Below are 21,726 nucleotides of genomic sequence, written 5' to 3' on the forward strand. Positions count from 1 at the left end.
GATCAATGTTGGAAAGGATGTGGGAAATCTGGGACACTAATATATTGTTGGTAGAACTGTGAATGGATCCAACCTTTCTGAAGAGCAATTTGGAATTACACCCAAAAGGCAACAAAAATGTGCATACTCTTTGATCCAGCAATACCACTATTGGGTCTATACCCTGAAGAGATTATGAAAAAAAGATTATGAAAAAACATCACTTGTACAAAAATATTCATGGCAGCCTTGCTTGCGGTGGCAAAGAATTGGAAATTGAATGAATGTCCATCAATTGAGAAATGGCTTAATGAATTGTGGTATATGTATGTGATGGAACACTATTGTTCTATTAGAAACCAGGAGGGATGGGAATTCAGGGAAGCCTGGAAGGATTTGCATGAACTGATGCTGAGCAAGATGGACAGAACCAGAAGAACATTGTTCACCCTAACAGCAACATGGAGGTGATGATCAACCTTAATGGACTTGCTCATTCCATCAGTGCAACAGTCAGGCACAATTTTGGGGTGTCTGCGATGGAGAATACCATCTGTATCCAGAGAAAGAATTGTGGAGTTTGGACAAGGACTAAAGACTATTACTTTTAATTTTTAAAAAAAACCATTATCTTGTTATATAATTTTGTTATCTCTTATGATATGATTTCTCTCTCATCATATTCAACTTAGATCAATGTATACCATGGAAAAAAATGTAAAGACTAACAGATTGCTTTCTGTGGGGGATGGGGGAGGGAAGAGAGATTAAGCGAAAAATTGAAAAATTCAAACTAAACAAATTTTTTTTTAAAAAGGGTGCTATTTCATGATGGTTTTTACTGTTGTTCCTTTGTTTCCAAAAAGAACCATGACATCATGATGCAATGGGTGATGTCTTCATTTGCTCATGAATGGGATTTAAGCAAGGCAGAGTTGCACAAAATCATCAGTCTCACTCTCTGTTCCAGAATCAGCAAAGAGTAGTGAAAGGAAAAAAGTCACGATGGCCTGCAATACATTGGATGACTTTTGCAACTTCAATGTTTGATCAGGCTCTAAGCACTGTTCAGAAGCTGCTTCACCCATTTTCATGGACATTGAAACAAATTGTTCTCATCTGCCCATTCCCCTGGGAGATATCTTCATATGCTTAGGGTTTGAGGCATGTTGGTTACCTTCAACCTGGTTTAGCCAGTCTGTTTAGACAGTTGTCTAGAATGACTAGTCTAGAACTGCTACAATTGTCTAGAACATCAAGATTGAAGCTTCTATGGGAATTAGGCTGGGTCTAAAGAAGAAAAGGTCAAATTAGTGATTAGTGACAAAAATGCAAAACTAAATTGCACAGAAGAGAACAAAAGAAGCTCAACTAAGGTAACACACACAGATTCATTTTTTTTACCATATTTTTAGATTAGACATGCCTTTTTTTGAAAGAAGCTATATGTAAAAGGAATTCATTTTCACATGTAATCTTCACTCATTAATTTTTGGAGTGTTTATATGTTTCTTTATTGATAAAATAAGTTTATAATTAGTATAATAGTTTATGATAGTTAAATGTGTTTATGCTCATAAATCATAATATCACTTTGTTAAAAGTATCAAGACGGGTACATGTAAACTGCAGTTAAAAAGATCACACTTGGAGCAGCTAGGTGGCACAGTGGATAGAAACCAGCCCCGGAGTCAGGAGGACCTGAGTTCAAATCCAACCTCACACTTAATAATTACCTAGATGTATGACCTTGGGCAAGTCACTTAACTCCATTGCCTAACCAAACAAAAAACAAAAACAAACAAAAAAGGTCACACTTACTATGGTTCTGTAAGAAATCAGGAGTGGACAGAAAAGCCCTAAACTTTGCATGAACTGATGCTAGTAAAGTAAGCAGAACTTGGAGAACATTGTATATATATTAAAAGCAATATAATGTACTTATAGTTTTGATGATCAACTGATGGACTCAGCTCCACTCAGCAGTTCAATGATCAAGGACAATTCTAAAAGACTTGTGATAGAAAATGCCATCCACATCCACAGAAAAGAATTCTAGAGTCTGAATGCAGACCAAAGAAAACTATTTTCACTTTTTTGTTGGTTTTTTTGCAAGGCAATAGGGTTAAGTGACTTGTCCAAGGTGTCACAGCTAGATGATTATTAAGTATCTGAAGTTGAATTTGAACTCAGATCCTCCTAACTCCAGGGCTAGTACTCTATCCACTGCACCATTTAGTTGCCCCTATTTTTACTTTTTAATACTTGTTTTATGGTTTTTTTCCTTTTTTCTTATGGCTTTTCTTCCCTTCAGTTCTGATTCTTATATAGAATATATATAGAGAGAAATATGTTAATATAGAAATATATTAAATATAGAAATATGTTAAACAAGACTATACATGTATAATCTATATCAAATGACTCACTGTCATGGGGAGGGAGATAGAAAAATATGGAACTCAAAAACTAACAATTGAAATCTATGTTTGCATGTAACTGAAAAAATAAAATATTATCTTCAAAAAGGTCACACTTCATTGACATAGCCACCTTATCCCTTCAGAAACTCCATGAAACACTTACCAAAGAGATCTCAATCCCCAATCTGAAAAGTGTTGTATTATAGAGAGGTAATATAATAAAGAAAGGGGGATTCAAACAATCATAGGTTTAGAGCTGGAAGGGAACTTAGAAATCACCTGGTTTAACCAGGTGATATAAATAAAGAAACTGAGGCCTGGAGAGGCTAATTTTTACCTAATGTTACATAACTAGTAAATGACAGACTCCAGATTTGAAACTAGGTCGGTGGAATTCCAAATCCAACTTTAAATCTGGGCTCCTATTATCCTAGGACTATCCTATTACAGGAACTCATGTTCCAAATTAGAGAGTGATCCATCCTCCCTCCCTTCTATGAAATTCCATTTCTTCTCCTCAGGGGATATGAATTGCTGCAAGATTGGGTCAATTCTGACTCAATCGACAGAACAAGAAATTGAAGTCAACAGCCCCAGGTTCATGCTGAGCCATCAAGCTGACTGGCTGTAGAGTGAAGAATGCCTTAAGCATAGATTACTGATAATAAAAGAGGGGAAGCAAAATGGTGCCATAGTGAATACAGAGCCAGTTCTCAAGTTAGGAAGACTCATCTTCCTGAGCTCAAATCTGGCCTCAAATATCTACAAGTTTTGTAACCCTGGGCAAGACACTTAACCTTGTTTGCCTCAGTTTCAGGAGGAAAAGCTGAAGAGACAAATTGCTAAAATTGGTAAAATTACAAATTGGTAAAAAAAAAAAAAAAGCTGAAGAACAAATTGGCAAACCACTACTCTCTTTGCCAAGAAAACCCCAAATAGAGTCACAAAGAGACAGACAGGACTGAAAAGATTGAACAGTTAACAAAATGATGATGATGATGATGATGATGATGATGATGATGATGATGATGATGACATTTGTCCTTCATTCTCAAAGAAGCCCATGACATCAGGGAGGTGATGCCATGACAAGCACATGAATTGAATTTGAGGGGGGGTTGTGCTAAGTCACCAACCTCATTTTCTCCTCTGGAGCCATCTGGGTCCAGTGGCCAGATATAGATCAAGATGACTGAAACTGGCCCTGGATGCCAGGCATTAAGTTCACATAGCTAATAAAACAGATTATAGAAACAAGAAAAGTTATCATCCAGGCACCTATTCTGTTATCTGAAACATTCAAAAGAAAAAAAGAGTAAGTTTTTATATATCTTTTTCTTATCCCATACACTGTTCTCTATTTTCCATGTAACCGCCCTCCAAAAAAGGCAATGATGCCAAATACATTCTTTCCCCACAGCAATAAAGGTCTAAGCACTAAAGAAGAAAAACAAAGCCTTCCACCAGACCCCAATTTCACCCCTTTGCACCAACAGGCCTTTTCAATCCAGTAGAACACAAGTAGAGCCACAACTTCCAAGTCCTATGCTACAGTCAAGTCCCTAAGAGCAAAAAGTCCTAGCATCTGAAGGAAAAACAAATTAACTACAGCTAATTCATTTTTCCATTGCCACCAGGCATTGCTGGGAAAGTATAGAGAGGAGATCAAAGTGATAGACTTTTAAAGGAGAGTATAAATGTTTATATACTCCTAGAGGAACACACCTCATTCCTATAACTTGGGAGGAGATGATGGAGTATATAAATCCAAATAGAATACAATGCCAGATCTTCATATTAAATCTGCCCCCCAAAAGAAGCTGGCCCCTGTCGGTTTGCTTTCATTTTCCTCTGCAGTGGTGTTCCTTCTTCTCATAATCTGATGCATCAGGCCATGACTACTGTGGTCAATGCAATATAACTCATGAGAGGTGAATTGGACAAAATCATGAGATCTCAGAGCTTGGGCAGGACCTCAGGCAGGACCAGCTAATTCATCCTGAGGCCAACATCCCTCCTAAAGCATCCATGACACCTGTTCATTAAAGATCACACACATACACACACACACACACACACACATATATATATATATATATATATATATATATATATATATATATATATATATGTTCTATTGCCTCAAGAATAAACTGCTTTGCTCTTAAAGCCATTCACAATCTTGTGATATGTAACCACATCTCCCCCACAACAGAGTTTAGGCCCACCTTTCTTCTTCTCCTACTATGAGAGGGATTGTCATTATTGTTGTTATTTAGTCATTAAAGCTGTGTTGGACTCTTCATGACCCCATTCTGGAAGTTCTTAGCAAAGATACTGGAATGTTTAGCCATTTCCTTCTCCAGCTCATTTTACAGATGAGAAAACTGAAGTAAATAGGGTTAATTGATTTGCTCAGGGATACGCTGTCAACAAGTGTCTGAGGTTGGAACCCAGGTCTTTCTGACTCCAAGTCCAATGCTCTCTCTCCATAGGTGTTCTGACAGAAATTAGCTTTCCCTTAAAAGGAGGCAAAACTGTTCCTGCGAACCAATAGGTCCCAGATTCCTGGTCACCTTAAAACATAAAAAATTCCAGCTACATGGTGCCCGAACCTCTTAAACTTGGTGGGTGCCTGAAATTTTGGCTTATCATCCTTCCCTGCTGACCTGCTGACTATATGTGCTTCCAGAAGGAAACAAGAAATGAAGCAAAACTGAAGTTAAGTGCCTCTGTATCCTTTGTTGCATATTCTTACAGTGTTAGGACAAAGTAAGACTCCTTTTTGTTAATGACTCAGTGACTTGCCAGTATCTCATCTTGTCCCAAAATAGAACCTGAGCTAAGAGAGGTCTGGGGTTAGAGTTGTCTCCAACAAAAGTCATCATGCCAATTTTTATAGCCTCCCCTTCCAGAACACTGTGGTCCTGCCCAATTGGCCTCTTCTCTGCTCTTCAAACACACATCCTATCTCTCATCTCTGGACATTTGCTTTGGATGTAGCCCAAGCCTGGAAGACTGTCCCTCTTCACCTCCCCTTGTACATGAATCTTTTCCTGATTCCCCACTAACTACTATCACTAATACCTTCTCCCCTATATTATATTACCTACTTTACTATCTGGTATTATCTATATAAATACCTATATTACTTTAGCTGACATATCTATATTTGCATAAGCTTATATATATATATATGTGTGTGTGTGTGTGTGTGTGCGTGTGCGTGTGTGTGTGTGTGTGTGTGTGTGTGTGTATGTACTTTTTTTGTATATACTTAGGTCTTTTTCCATTAGAATGGAAGCCTCTGGTGATCATTTCCCTACATTTGTCAGAAATTGACTTCTCTGTATCTTCCAGCCATCAGACCTCTGGGGATAGTTTCATTTCTCTATCACATGCTCGCTGAAATACTTAAAGACAGTGAACAATATTTTTTCCCTCTCCAAAATTTCTTTTCTCCAGGTTGAATGGTCTCATTCCCTTCATTTGTTAATCCAGTGACATAGAGGTACTGAAGTACATCTTGAATTTCTTGAATCACTTGTAGTTATTCCTAAAACACGGTATCCATAATGGACTCCAAGACTTCAGATAGAGTCTGACCAGAGCAGAGACTCCAGCAGAACCAAAAATTCCTGGACTTTGGATACCAGGTCTCTCAGTACAACCAAAGATTGTATTAATTTTTCAGACTGCAATGTGATCAAGCTTAGAGTCGTCAGATGATTTTTGATCTTAGTGAAGGACTATCAATGTTCTGGGTTTTTCATGGATTTCTTGCTGTCCTCACACAGGCTTTATATAGCTCCAACTCCCTACATAAGAAAAGCAGTTGGGAGGACCATACATATTTAAGTCACTCACTAGGATTCTGTGAGGAAGAGTCAAGTACTCACAAAGTCTATTAATCAATAATTTGAGTGTACCTTCATATCCAACACTGGGCTGAACCTTCCCCATTGGAGGTTTCTCCCAGGGAGAAAGTTTTCATGGGAAAGAAGCTGTTTACTCGGTGACTGCCGTTAAAAAAAAAGCTTGGGGCTGATTTTAACTTTCTCGAGGAGACCAAAACAGAGCATGGTACAAGGACAAAAGTCTTGAATTTCCCTTTAAGAAGAAAGACCTTGTTTCAACTCCAACCTCTGATACAAGTGATGAGACATAAGCAGACTATTCAAACTATGACTCTGTTTTCTTATCCAAGTACTTCCCAGAAATCTCGAGAAGGCAGAGAGTTCATGTGGTGAAGAGAACAGAAAACAAGGAGTCTAGAAGTCCTGGCTTCAAATTATGCCTCTGACAATTACTACCTGAGTGATTCTGGGCAAGTAACTTAACCTTGGTGTGCCTCAATTTCCACATCTGTAAAAGAGGAGTAATAATAGTACCTACTCACCTCTTGGATTAACGTGAGGACAAAAATAAGATAATATTTTTAAAGTGCTTTGTAAACTATAAAACATAAAAAATAAAAGCCATTACCTCTCCAGTCATGTGTTTGTACTCTACTCAACTTGGTAATTCAATGCTCAATAACTTAAACTATAAAAAAGCAGCAGCCTTGAAGCAACTCTGGGCTTTGAGAGACCAGTTTGAGTTTTATCTTGCTCAGCTCCGGGCATCCACATGCCTAGACATCTCTAGCCATGTCATCACCCTTATCCTCCAACTCCCCTTTATGTACTGTCTTCTCTCCATTAGAACTAAGAACCTCCAGGGCAAGAACTGTCTTGCTTTCTTCTATTAATATCCCTAGTACTTAACACAGTGCCTGGGACAATAAACAATAGTTAGCTCTCTCTCTCTCTCTCTCTCTCTCTCTCTCTCTCTCTCTCTCTCCCTCCTCCTCTATCTCTGTCCCTCTGCCTGCCTCCCTCTCCTTTCCTCTACTTCTCTCTACCTTCTCACAAAGTTGTGAGGAATGGATGAACTACTTATCTTAAAGCTCTTGCAAACATCAAAATGTTAACAAATATCATCCAATTTCATCGTTAGAACAATTGTCTATGGTAGAATAAGTGCATTTAAAACTCACTCACCATACATAAGAAGTGTCTTTGGAAAACTAAGAGGAATAAAGTTGGCAGTATTGAATGGAATTCCTATAAGCTGATTGATATGTAATTTGATTAAAGTAAAGAATTTCTTTTTTAAAGAAAATAGAATATCTTTTTATTCTCTTAAAGGGTATAATACCTGTAGAATTAGGACAAACTAAGCAAGTAATGAGGCAACACAGGATGGATTCTCAAAAATTTGAGGACAATATTGTAAAGGTATTTCTTATTCAGGTTTGGATTTGAACAAATAGCCTCTGAGTGTTTTTTGCAACTCTGAGAATCTATAAGTCTATGATCAATTGTGGTTAATCAATCAGTCAAGAATCATTTATTAAACATTTACTATGTACCTGATACTGTATGTGCTAGGGATACCCAAAAAAGGCAAAAACAATTCTTGTCTTCTAGAAGTTTATATTCTATTAACAGGGACAACACATAAGTAAATTATAGATATAGATATAGATATACACAACATACATACATGGTAAACAGAAGACAGTCTGAGAAGTGAAGACACTATTGAGGGCTAAAAGAGAAAGGGAGATAGAAGGAAAGACAGATAAGATAATAAAAGATAAGATTTGAGCTTCATCTAGAAAGAAACCAGGGAAACTAAGGGGTGGAATGATCTTTCTTACATTCTAAGTGACTGAATATATAGTTTAGATTAATTAGAGTTAAAGTTCAGCACAGAAGAAATGGGTTAACTCCCTAAGAGTTTAAGGGTGTGCTTAAGGATAAAGCATCCACTAAGTTCTGAGCAATAAACAAATGACTCTCAACTGGACCTTCAGCTCCTACACTTTCAGTAGACTGATTGGTAAGTTTAGAACATCTAACCAACTGTAAAAAGGAATGGGAAAGAAAGAGGGAGAGAGAGAGAGATCAGAAGACACATCTATGATAGATCCAGGAGAAGCAAAAGATACCCTACATCATTCTTCTTCAAGAAGTGAGGTGGCTAGGTAGAGTAGTGGATAGAGCCCTGGAGTCAGGAGGACCTGAGTTCAAGCCTCAGACTTAATAATTGCCTAGCTGTGTGACCTTGGGCAAGTCACTCCTTAACCTCATTGCCTTAAATAAATAACATTTTTGAATTTTTTTTTTAGTTTTTTTGCAAGGCAAATGGGGTTAAGTGGCTTGCCCAAGGCCACACAGCTAGGTAATTATTAAGTGTCTGAGACCGGATTTGAACCCAGATACTCCTGACTCCAGAGCCGGTGCTTTATCCACTGTGCCACCTAGCCGCCCCCACTACACCACCTAGCCTCCCCGAAAATGATCATTGTTGAAGGAGATGTGGGAAAACTAGGGACATTAATGCATTGTTGGTGGAGTTATGGATTGATTCAAACTTTCTGAAGAGTAATTTGGAATTACACCTGAAGGGCAATAAAACTGTATATACTCTTTGATCCAGCAATACCACTATGTATCTGTATCCAAAGAGATCACAAAAAGGGTAAAAAAGTCCACATGTACAAAAAAAATATTTACAGAAGTTCTTTTCATAGTGGCAAAGAATTGGAAATTGAGGGATGCCCATCAATTGGGGAACAGTTGAACAAATTGTGATACATGAATGTGATAGAACACTATGGAATAGCCTGGAAAGTCTTGCATGAATTGATGCTGAGTGAATTGAGCAGAAACAGAAGAACATTTTTACAACAATTAACATTAACAGCAACATTGTGTAATGATCAACTATGATGGACTTTTTCATTTTAGCAGTACAATAATCAAAAACAATTCTAAAAGACTTGTGATGGAAAAAAAAAACATCCATATCCAGAGAAGGAACTATAGAGTTAAAATACAGACCAAAGCTTACTATCATCAATTTTTAAAAATTACCTTATGTATGTTTGTTCTCTCTAATGTTTTTTCCCATTTTGATCTGATTCTTCTTTCACAATATGATTAATATGGATCTATGTTTATCATGGTTATACATATATAGCCTCTATAAGATTGCTTTCTGTTAGGAAAGGGGGGAAGGGAAGGGAAGGGGAAGAAAATATGTGAAACTCAAAGCCTTGCAAAAAAAAATTATTGTTGGGGTGGCTAGGTGGCACAGTGTATAGAGCACTGGCCGGAGTCAGGAGTACCTGAGTTCAAATTTGACCTCAGACATTTAATAATTACCTAGCTGTGTGGCCTTGGGCAAGCCACCTAACTCTATTTGCCTTGCAAAAAACTAAAAAAATCATTGTTGAAAACTACCATTGCATGTAGTTGGAATATATATATATATTTTAAAAGACAAAAAAAACACTTAAAACACTGCTAACTCATTCAATAGGCAGCTATATGGCACAGTGGGCAGAGTGTCAGACATGGAATCAAGAAGACAAGATCATATGTGACCTCAGATACAGCAGCTGTGGGACCCTGGACAAGTCTCTATTTCTCTCAGCTTTCTTATTTGAAGGAATGGCAAACCACTCCAGTATCTTGGCAAAGAAAACCCTAAATGGTATCTCAAAGAGTCCTGAATAATAAAAAAAAAACTGAACAGCAATAATTTAATAGTGCTCTGAAGGAATCTTCTGCAAAAAATGAGTACTTTAGTTCCTGAGAAATAAATACCTCCTTGCTAACATTCAGACTAATACGAGACACCTCTACGTTTTCATTTCCATTCAATGAAGCACTATTCTCTAACTTATTCATACTTCAGAATACTTTTACCTACTGGAACTAGCTAGTTTGCCAGAGAAAGTTTAGGCTTGGCCAAGTTCTAATTGCAACAAGGGATAATTTAATGTTATATTCTGCTCATTTTTCTTTCCAGAATATTGAATAACAATTAGTCCTCAGGATCAGGCTGAGGGGGTCATTTAGTTCTTCAAGGTCAGCTATTAACTTTGACCATAAACCATAAGGTAAGACCTAGATGAGCCTTAACTGGGCTTCCTGGAAATTCACAGATCTGCTCTGAATTATTGGAGAACCAACAAAGATCTACCTCCTGAGAAACTTTTATTTTGTTTTGTTTTGTTGTAAAGCTAAACCAAGATTTGGAATGGAGTGGGGATCATTTGGATATTTTGCCTTTGGGTCCATATTTACTAATCTCTTTTAATAAAATAGGTACCTCTTCTGTTTTTCACTAAGTACCTGTTATTTAGCACTATGGCAAAGATTTCAAATTCCCTCCCTTAGCATAGTGTAGAGATGAACTGACTTTATCCTAAAAGGAAAGGAAAGGAAAGAAAAAAGGTCAAGGCTAAGTATTTCAACCTTTGAATGGAAAGAACTATCAAGATGGGTTAGCAGAAGATTGTCTGGACATATCCTAAACAGTCCAACCACATGGAATCATTCCTGCCAAGTCTATAACTTCCCTCTATATTCTCAAAGAGGCCTCACAGGTTGGGGAACTACCATCTCCTTCTTTCTTTTCTATTGTCTTCCACATCTGGCTCCAGGATACTCAACTCTTCACTAACAAACTCATGCTTTCCAACCACTGACCCTCACCCCCACTTGTCAGACAGATACAGCTGGTAAAACCAGAACAATCATTCAATTTAAATACAACAAGATGTTTCTGCTTTCCTAGCCCACAAAAGAATATTAACCATTAAAAGTGGTTAAATTAATACCAAGGTAATGTCCTCCATGAATTCTGTTTGGGGCCTTTCTTATCCCAGTTGAATTGCCTATGGATAGAGTACTGAACTCAGGACATTCAAATTCAGCCTCAGACAGTTCCTAGTTTTGTGTCCCTAAGTAAGTCATTTAACTTCTGCCTGTGTTAGTTTCCTCAGTTATAAAATGGATATAATAATAGCACCAACCTCACTATAACAATACTGGCATAGAATAAATGTATAAGAAATGCTTATTACACACTCTCATTACCCATCTAAGTTACACAATTCATTTTTCAATTGACTCTTATTTTCTCTCTGAAGTTCTTTTGATTCTGTGGCAGACACAAAGTCTAAGTAGATGCCTCCTCAGTCAATCATTTAATTTATTTAAATCATTTATTAAGTTCCTCCTATGTGCTAGGTCCTGTGTTGGGCAGTGGGGTTACAGAGATAAAAATAAAAAAAATCCCTGACCTCAAAGAGTTTATATTCTACAGGGAGACAATATATAAATATGTGTTAGTACAGAACCACAAAATTAGAGAGGTGTAAGGGACTTCAAAATATATACAAAATAAAAACAAGGTAATAGAGGGAGGCACAATGCTAGCAGACCTCATCACACAACATCTAGGTCATAGCAAAATGCAAATTAGTGCCATCAAGACTTTAGGGTTCAACACCTAGTTATAATTAGTTCTGTAACCTTGGGCAAATTATTCACCTCCTTGAGTCTTAATTTCCTCATCTAATAGGAAGAGGTTAAACCATTTCATCTCTAAAGTCTTTTCCAATTCTAATGATGCATCACTTATTATTTTCTAGTGTTGATGCCAAAGATAAAATTCAAAGACCATTAAGGACCAAAGGTCTAAAGCTAGAAGAGATCTTAGAGGTTGTCCAGTTCAACCTTGTCATTCTACAGATGAGGAAATTGAGACCTAAGCAGGTTCTTTGAGTTGCCTAAGTTTATGCAGGTAGTATATGACAAAGATAAGATTCAAAATCAGATTCTCTGATTCTAAAAACAATATTCTTTCTACTATTATCATGTTTGGTTAAGTGTCAAATGCTGAGTCCATTGAAAGTAGAACCTATATTCATGGGATAGCTAGGTAATTATGGTAGATATAAATGTAATGGAAAATAATGTGCTACAAGAAGTGATGAGTAGGTTGAGTTCAGACAAGGAAAGAAGAAAAGAGGAGAGAAAAGGAAAGGAAAAGGAGAAGGGAGGCAAAGATAAAAAAAGGAAAGAAGGGAGAAGGGAATGGAAAGAAGAGAGGATGATGTAGGCAAGGAGGTGGTGTGTGACAAGGATGTTTTTCAGGGTCTCAGTCCTCCACAGTTGTGAAGAGATAGAGAAGAAAGTAGCTTCATGAGCCTGAGCACAAATAATTTTATACTCCACTTAAATTATTTTGATTGTTCATTCTTTCTTGAATGGGACTGGAAAAACTTCCTATTTCAAGAGAAAATCAAGTTATAAGATCTTTCTTGGTTCCAGATTCCCTGAAGGAGAGGAAAAGTATAGATCTATGTGACCTAGATTAGTCTGGGCCAGGAATTAAATCCTCCAGATAATTGTTATCTTTTAACATCAACAAAATACAGTAACTTGGCTAAAACAAGTCTTATTTAAAGCTTGAGAATTTAAAAAATAAACTAAAATGTGCTACTACATTGACAGTAAACCCTAGAGATTGAAGGTTTCTCAGGAGGGCATTTGGTCCAGCCTCCAGTCTCTAAATAGGACTAGTTCAAACTCACCATCTCCATTTTTCTATCACAATATTTGCTATAAAGGTCCTCTTGTACTTTTGTACAACTATCAGATGACACCTAAACTTTTGCAGTTAAGGTCATCTTCAAAGAAAACTTTTCTCTAAACCAATATACTTTCAAGGAATGACACTAACCTTATACCACTTCATTTTGTGTCTAATCCATGGCCTATCCATCACCCAAAGCCTATTAAAAAAGTTTTCTCATTCCTCATAGTGGATGTTATGAGAATTATCAATAATATTCTTCTCAGTCCCCCCAAATCCTAATGCAGTATTCAGTTTTAAGATGGACCGCCGTTCCTACTCTACCTCCCTATAGCTGCTCCCTTCCAGTCCCTTCTTCTCCTAGCCATCACTCCCATTAATCAAAACATAGTTACTAACACTTGGATCCAGGAGAGGCCTCCTCATTTTCTTACACAGACAGGGTCACTGTATGGATTCACAGGGCTGGCCATTAACAAGGAAAGCATTCTGAAACTAAGGACATGCTGGAGGCAAAGGGAACAATTGAGCAAACTCTGTCCTTGTGCAAGATGGGGGGATGTCTAAGGATCTAGTTACACTCTGGGGTGTCCTGGCAGGAGACAATGCCTCAACTGCTCCCAGGTCCCATGATTAGTTCTGTTCAGAGCTGTAATTCAAATGTCTCACGAATGAAAGACAGAACTTCTTCTCTGGAAGAAATCGAAAGCTTTGAAGTCCTGCCTTTTTTTAGGTTACTCACTGAATGGTAAAGCCACTGGGCCCCATCTGGACAGATGCTATTAGAGCCGTCTGGAAGCTGACCTCCTGGGTCATGTTTCAGGAAACAGAAACTTTTCCAACACAATGTCTAAAAATGCTTTGAGGTTTATCGGGACAGGACCTGGATCTGCATCTTCTCAGATACTTGAAACTGCTGAATTTTCACATTTTAATATAGACTTTTCCCATCTAATGAAAATTTGGCCCTTGAATATCCTCCATATCTCTACCCAGTAAATTGAAAAGCAAAACAGGCTATGTTCCTACAACATCAAAGAATGAGTGGAAATATACGTAGTGGATGATGCAACCTAGGGATTCACAGGGAGTCAAACAGGTTCTTCAGAAATATAACCCCCAAGCATTGATACAAGCACTACTATATTTCTTTACAGAAAGGTGACTTCCCAACTCTGCCAATGAATTCCATTTCTTTATATCATCCCTCCATGGTACCCCAATAACTTCAACCCAGTTCATTGGACAATAAGAGGACTTCTTTTAGTTTAGAGATATACTGCTTTGGGGATAGTTTGTTTTCACGACCCATTCATCTCCTTAGTTTGGCCATTCAATTCAACTACATTACAAGACTGTCTTTGAGACTGGGAAAACAAAAATAAATTCTCTTTGCCCTCAAGGAGCTTACATTCTCCTGAGAGAATATGGCATGTACACAAATTATCAATAGAAAGCATTTAAAATATTTATCATATATGTACCAGACACTACAAAAAAAGGGGGGAGGCAAAAATAGTCCTTGCCCTCAAAAAGTTTACATTCTTATATGGGAGAAAAAGGAAAATAAGTACATACAAGCTATCTACTGAATAAATAAATACAAGCCCAGTTCAAGAAAAATTGAGGAGGGAGAAAATATTAACAACCTGAGGAATCAAGGAAAGCTTCAAGATGGAGGTGGTATATGAATAGAGCCTTGAAGAAAGGCAAGAATTCTGAGAGGTAGAGAAAAGGAGAGATTTATTTAAGTATCAGTGACAGTTTGTGTGAATTTACAGAGCTAAGATATGGAGTACTGAGTTCAGAGAAAGTCTAGTAGACTAGTTTAGCTAAAATAGAGAGCTATGAAATAAAATTAAAAATTCAAGAAAGAGCCAGATAATAAAGGTCACTGAATGACCAACTAAAAAATTTTTATTTTCAGCAATGAGAGCCTCTGAAGACTCTTGGACAAGGGAGTAGTACGTCTGTGTCTTGGGGAAGTTGTTTTAACAATTGTCTGGAAAATGGATCAGAGAAGGAAGATGAGTTGGGTTATTGGATCCAGCCAGGTGAATAGTGATGAGTGAGTGAGGAAAGTTTATGGCTGTCAAGGTATTAGAAGACACCCTGTTTTCCAGAGCTAAGGCCCACCTAAGTCAACTGTTCCCTGAGTTTAGCATGACAACAATCCTTTGTACTAACTCTCTAGATAATCTCAGCCATAGCAAAATCCCAGCACTGTTTCTGGTCATGAAGTGCTGCTATGAATCCTATGTCACACTGTTGCAGCTACTCTTCATTGTCAGGGCTACAGTTCACTGTACAGTCATTGATATATAAGTATCGAGGTCTCCCCACACTGCCTCAAGTACCCCCACTAGACGCAGGGCTCCAGGATATGTGTCCTTTTGTAAGATTTTCTCTCACTTTGAAAATAAATTTCTATTTGATTCATGACTCTCCCATCTCTAGCCTGCTCAATTTGGTTCTGGCCACTCATAGACTGCAGGCTGTTTCCATCTAGTCCAGTTCACTTGGACATGTGAAGAAACCAAGGGACAAATACAAGATTTTTTAAGATGGTATCAATTAGACCTGGCAACTGATTTCAAAAGGGTGGAAAGGGCCAGAAATAAAGGCTAACTTCAAAATTACAAACTTTGATGTATCTTCAACAGAAATAGGGAAGTTTGGAGAATAAATATGTTTAGGAAAGAAGAAAAAAAGTTGGATTTTTTTTTACATGAGTTTAAGATATCTTTAAGACATTCAGGAGAAAGTATCCAACAAGGAGTTGTTGATGACAGGATAAGATATCAAGAGAAAAATGAAAATTGGGTATAAAGATATAAGCATCATCTGCTTAGATATGGAAATTGAACCTCTCAAAGATATGAGGTCCCCAAGAGAGTGTGTGAACAGTGAGAAAATAAAAGAGCCTAGGAAAGAAACTAAGGCAACTCATACTAACAAGGTCAGGAAATACATGTTTATAGAGCAAAAGACAGTGAAAAGGAGTGGTCAGGCAAGAAAGAAGAGAACCAAGAAAGAAGACTATCACAGAAGCAAGGGTAAGAGAAATGTTTAGGAGAAGGGCATGCTCCAACAGTATCAAGAAGTAAAAAGGAAAAGGATAAGAATGGGTCTTGGAATTTAAAAGATGAGGGAAAGTTTGGAAAATTTGGAGTTGATTTTGTATTTCCCAAAAATAATACCAGGCCATATATTAATTTTTGCTACAAAAGATGCATTAGAGCTTATTTTCAGGGAATGTATTTTTTTCCATGTAGAACAATCTACATTGATTTATTCATGTCCAAAACCCTATATTTATTCATGAACAAAAATCTTCATTTATTCAAATACAGTCATGTCATCTTCTTCTGAAACATTGTCATAGCTCTACAGATCTCAAATTCTGGCCTGAATTTCTTTGGACTCCATTCCCTGTAGAACTGTTGGCACTTCTTGTCCATGTGGCCTGCTCATCATGCACGTGGGTAACACAGCTGTCAGTGATTTTATACCATGAATTCTTCGCCCAAGTCACCACCTCTTGCAGGATCAGCTGCATCAAGTTTCCATGCTTATTTCTCTCCATTCAGTTTTCATTGTAGTCAGTGATCTCCATGTGCAAATGATCCTTGAATGACTTGTTTATTGCAATACCAAGTGTCTGGAGATAGGCAGTTATTTCTGCAGGAATTAGTATTTGAACTATTCTCTCTGAAGGAAGTTCTTCATGTCTTTAGGAAGGTGAGGGCCAACTGAATTCCAGACTAGCAGACTTCTTTGGCCACCTCACAAAACAGTTGGCTGCATTAAATCAACCCACTCCCCTTTAACTGCTTATGTTCACTAGACTTTTTCAGTTTCAAGAACATAAATACTTGAAACACATTCAATCTTATTTTTCTTGCCCTTAGTGATGATTGGAGGGGGGGCGCTTTTTTCCTATCCAGAAGTTATCAAGCATGCAAATTATTCATGTATTGTATCTGTACTTAGATTGGTCATTCAGAAGAAAGTTTTGAGTCCATCTGTTTACATAGACTTTTACCTCTAGTCCCTCTTGGGCATTTATAAATAATTATCATTTATATTATCATTTATTTTAAGTATCAATGTCAATAATAATATTTATTTATATTTGAATACATTAATGTTATTATTTTATGATCTAATATATTCATTGTGTTTTGCTACAGATGTACTAAATGTGTCCATCTGTCTGACAACCTTAACTGGGGATTATATTGGGGGTAGAGCTTATATTACATGCATCCTGAAAAAAATCACACGGGTTTATTTTTGAAGAAATATGGTAACTTTAATCAAATGATAAGAAAGTCAAATTAGGAGGGACTATGAAGTAAATGTATAAGGAAGAGGGTCATATCGCAAGCGTAGATGATTCTTTTTGAGAAGTTTTGTGATAAAAAAAGGAGGAGAGATATAAAACAGTAGATATTCTACTATGCAGAAGATCTATCCAATGCTATATAATGTGAGTTGTATCAGAAGAAAAGTAGCCTAGAACGAGGAAGAGAAACTGTTTCACTTATTGGACTACATTCAGTAAAGAAGCTAAGTATGGAATTGAACAGTCATTGCCAATCAATAGACTCCACCATTCTGGAAATACTGATGGATGACTAGGGCAACTTAGCACAGTACCTAGTCCATTACTACTTAATTAGTTACTTAATAAATGCTAGTTGATTTACTACAAAGGGTCAATGTAAACTAGAGTTTAGGTCAATTCAAGAATCAAATTTTTCTCAATTATATCAAATCCAAGGGTCTAGGACTGGAGTGAGAAGCTGGGAGCATAAGCAAAATTTTCAAACTAAGGATAAAAAAAGATAGAAACCACAAGGGTTGGGACTGTTTTCCAAAAGGTTTCCCCTTGATGCAAGCAGCATGTGTTCCCCACGAGGTGCTGATGGATCAGGATGGTCATATTCTGTGCCCTGCTCTGCTCCCTCCTTACTCAGCTCCACTGGTGAGGTCGTTATGGATTTGGACTCTGGGATAAACAAGTAAAGGAGAGGATTAACAAAAGGGATTCCATTGACTCTTTGTCATCAAATAGACAAAACCACCCCGCTTTAATGTGGAGAGGTGAACATGACTGATATTAGTTCCCTATGGAGTTAACCACAGATTGCTGCACTGGGGCCACCATGTCTTACTCATGAGATTCAATTCTCTCTTCTCACTCACTTCTTAACCCCCTACAATCTGGATTCTTATCTCATCAAAAATAACAAAGACTTCTAAAACCAAAGAGCTTCTCTCAATCTTCATTCTTCTTGATCTCTCATCAGCCTTTAACAATACTGATCACAATCTCTCTCTTCCTTCATACTCTCTTCTCCCTAGATTTTCAGGGCACTACCCTCTCCTGGTTCTCCTAGGTATTAGACTAATCCTCATTCTCCTTTTTTGGGATCCTCATTCAGGTCATGCTATAGATGTCTCATAGAATTCTATCCTGGGCCCTCTTCTATTCTAACTCTATACATAATAAATCTTTAACTTTTGTGGAGTAACTTTCCTAAAAAATTGGCATGTAATTTTTTTTTTAAAATGTCAATGTTGCTGCATTGAATCTATGGGAAATAAGGGATTAGGTTTCCCACAACCACCCAAAACCATAATCTTTTGCTAGAGATGCTGAAAATACATTTTATGTATACAATTCTTTGTAAAAAACATTAATTCTGATAATATACATTTTCCTGAAACAGTAACCAACAAAATGCAATTGTTGTTTTTTAGTCATTTGAGTCATATCTGATTCCTCATGATCTCATTTGGATTTTTTGGGAGAGGGGCAGAAATACTAAAATGTTTTTGCCATATCCTTCTCCCTCTCATTTTATGAATGAAGAAACTGATGCAAACAAGGTTAAGTGACTTGCCTAGGATCACACAGCTAGTAAGTGCCTGGAGACAAATTTGAATTCAGGTTACTGGTTCTTTCTGACTCTAGACCTGGCCCTTTATCCACTCATTGTAATACCTACTTGTCCTCAAAATATAATATACAAAACAAAATGGGTACCATGAAAAGAAAATGTCCTCATTAGTAATTGCTTAGAATTACTTTTGTATTAACATCCCAATTTTTAAAACCATTAATTTCCAATAATAACTTTTTATAACATAGGAAATCTACAGTACCATAAATATCAAACAGCAAAACAAAAACATTTTTAACTCAAATCTAAACTTTCACTGTGTTAGATGGCAGATGGGGATATTGTACTATATATCATACTGCTATAAATCTCTCTACTTTGCCTGCTCTACAAAAACCAAAGGAAAGGTTGCTAGGTCATTAGTTGCTACTGTCACCATCAGAAGATACTGAGACTAGCAAGATCTAAACATCACCTCTGACACTATCCTTCATGGTTGGTGGATATCATTGGAGATCATGTAGGAGGCACCAGTTTTTAATAATGTATCAGTGGACATTTGCTTCATGAGCCATTTGAGGGGTCTTGGAGTAGAGAAACATAGCAGAGGTAAGTTGAAGTTAGCCTTGAGGCTGTGATTGATTATGGGATCAGCAGCCTCAGTGTCTCCAGACAGCTGGTCAATTATGTCAAGCCACCCTTCAAGCTTAGAAACAATGGAACATTCATTTTTTTCCCCTCTATTGCACAAAGTCTCGAATATGCATGGTTGCCAACCCAAAAGGGGAAAAAAATTACAAATAAAATCACCTGATTGAAGTAAAAAAAAAGTTAAATGTGAGAATTGACTAAACTACAATTGGTGATCTCATCAGCTTTCATGAATTTAATTAACACCTATGTGCTAATGATTCTCAGATCCATTTATCCTGTCCCAGACCTCTATCTCTTATCTCCAACTACTTTTCAAATATCTTGAATTGGATTCCCAGTAATCACCTTAAACTCAACCTGTCCAAAAGGAAACTCACAATCTTTCCCACAAACCTTCCCCTGCCCCAGTTGCTATTGAGAACACTACTATTCCCCCAGTTCCCCAGACTCACATACCAGGTATCACTGTTGGCTTTTCACTCTCTCTCATCCTCCATATCAATCTACTACCAAGATTTATCAATTTCACCTATGTAATACCTAAAAATACCATCTTCTTTCTTCTGACACTGCCACCATGCTAGTGCATCATCAACTCATGCTTGCATGAGTTGCAATAACCTACTGATGATTCTGTCTTCCTCAAGTCTCTTCTCATGCCAATCTAGCCTCCATTTATCTGCCAAAGTGATTTTTCTAAAATGCAGATCTATGTCACTCCTCTATTCAGTAAACTCAGGTGGCCCCCTATTCCTTCTTGTATCAAATAAAAGAAATTCTGGTTGACATTCAAAGTCTTCCATCTTACACACACCCCACACACAGACACACACCTTTCCAGTCTTTTTACACCTTCTTTCCCTGTACATACTCCTCAGTCTAATGACATTAGCTTTCTGGCTGTTCCTTGAACACATATAAGATCACATCTTTCAGTGAGAAATCCCTTCCAATCTAATACTTATCATCAACAGATTAAAGTGTGGATGAGACCAAATTCATGACTTTGAGCCTCATTTGTGATTTGCTGTTTCATGGCCATGGACTGCATCCACATCCCAAACCAAACACTTTGCAAAAATCATTGGTCACAAGAGACACTTCATGAGATAGTGAGAATGGTTCTGCTATTAGAAAAAAAACTACTTAATTTAATCATTTGCTCTCCCAATGATGGTCTCAGTTGCACTATCCTTTGGAGACAAAGGAGATAAGAAATGGACATGAAGGTCCTGGAGAGCTTTAGCACCACTCTCCACCCAAGCGAAGCTAGAATTTAAGAATTTTAAATCTACTGTAGTAGATGCCTCATTAGTCAGTAAGGTCTATTTGTTCTCCACCAGTGAGTTCCTCTCTCTCTCCCTTTCTCCGTAAGGATACACATCATTATCAACAAAACCATTTAGGAGTCATCAGACAAAGACCAAACAATTTAATTTATGTTCCATATGTATCAGCTGCAGGGAGTTTAAGCTCTACTGAATAATGGAATTCCATTTGGTGAATCACATGCCTGTGGGAAAGACAGCATACTTCAGTTAATAGAGCACACCAGAGGATTTAAGGTCAGAGGACCTGTACTACTCTTACCAGCTTGATCAGGGAAATTTTATGGGACTCCTTTCAAGGTGGGTTATCTTAACCACTCTATGTCTTAGTGTTTCTAAATTTTGCAGAGGAAAGATAAAGGGCTGACCAGATTACATAATCCAATTCCTTCTACAACTATTTAAGCCAGTCTCTTCTAATGATAATATGTCTAAATACTTATATGTATAACCCACATTTAGGACAGTGCCTAATACATAGGAAGCTAGAAATGGAAGGAAAACCTGAGAAGAAATAATTCTTGAAAGTCTAAATGAGGCCAGATGGATACTCACTTGAGGAGAAAGGCAACTTAAGTGAACTTGACCCCTTATGGAAAAAAAGGAGTACTGGACGTAGTGCCCCATGAGTAGTTTTGAAATGGGATTTGGGTATACCCAGTGATTTCAGCAAGTTTGGTACAAAGAATAGAGCACTGATTTTTTTGTTAATATTTTATTTAAAATTGTTACTTCTTTGTTCATTAGGGACCTTGTTCTTTAGTTTTCTTTTCTGTCTTGACTCTCCCTGAATAATGTATCAAAACCATGTCTGTGTCATAGAAGGAATTTGATAGGATTTCTTCTTTTGCTATCTTTGCAAATAATTTATGTAACATCATAATTAGTTGTTCTTTGCATGTTAAATAGCATTCGCTTGTGAATTCATCTGGTTCTGGAAATTTTTAAAAGTTCTTTTATGGCTTGTTTAAATTCTTCTTCTTATATTAG

The 21,726-nt window shown here is 37.2% G+C and overlaps 1 long non-coding RNA gene across 1 annotated transcript in view; it reads left to right on the plus strand.

Moving 5' to 3' along the window:
• Positions 1-20,967: 20,967 nt before the first annotated feature.
• Positions 20,968-21,726, plus strand: part of LOC141504397 (uncharacterized) — a 164,258-nt gene continuing 163,499 nt past the window's right edge. Inside the window, exon 1 of the long non-coding RNA XR_012473350.1 lies at positions 20,968-21,036. This is a non-coding gene — a long non-coding RNA (uncharacterized LOC141504397). The remainder of the gene's footprint in view (positions 21,037-21,726) is intronic.

This window comes from Macrotis lagotis, chromosome 1, assembly GCF_037893015.1.
Source record: "Macrotis lagotis isolate mMagLag1 chromosome 1, bilby.v1.9.chrom.fasta, whole genome shotgun sequence".
NCBI classification, from domain to species: Eukaryota; Metazoa; Chordata; class Mammalia; order Peramelemorphia; family Peramelidae; genus Macrotis; species Macrotis lagotis.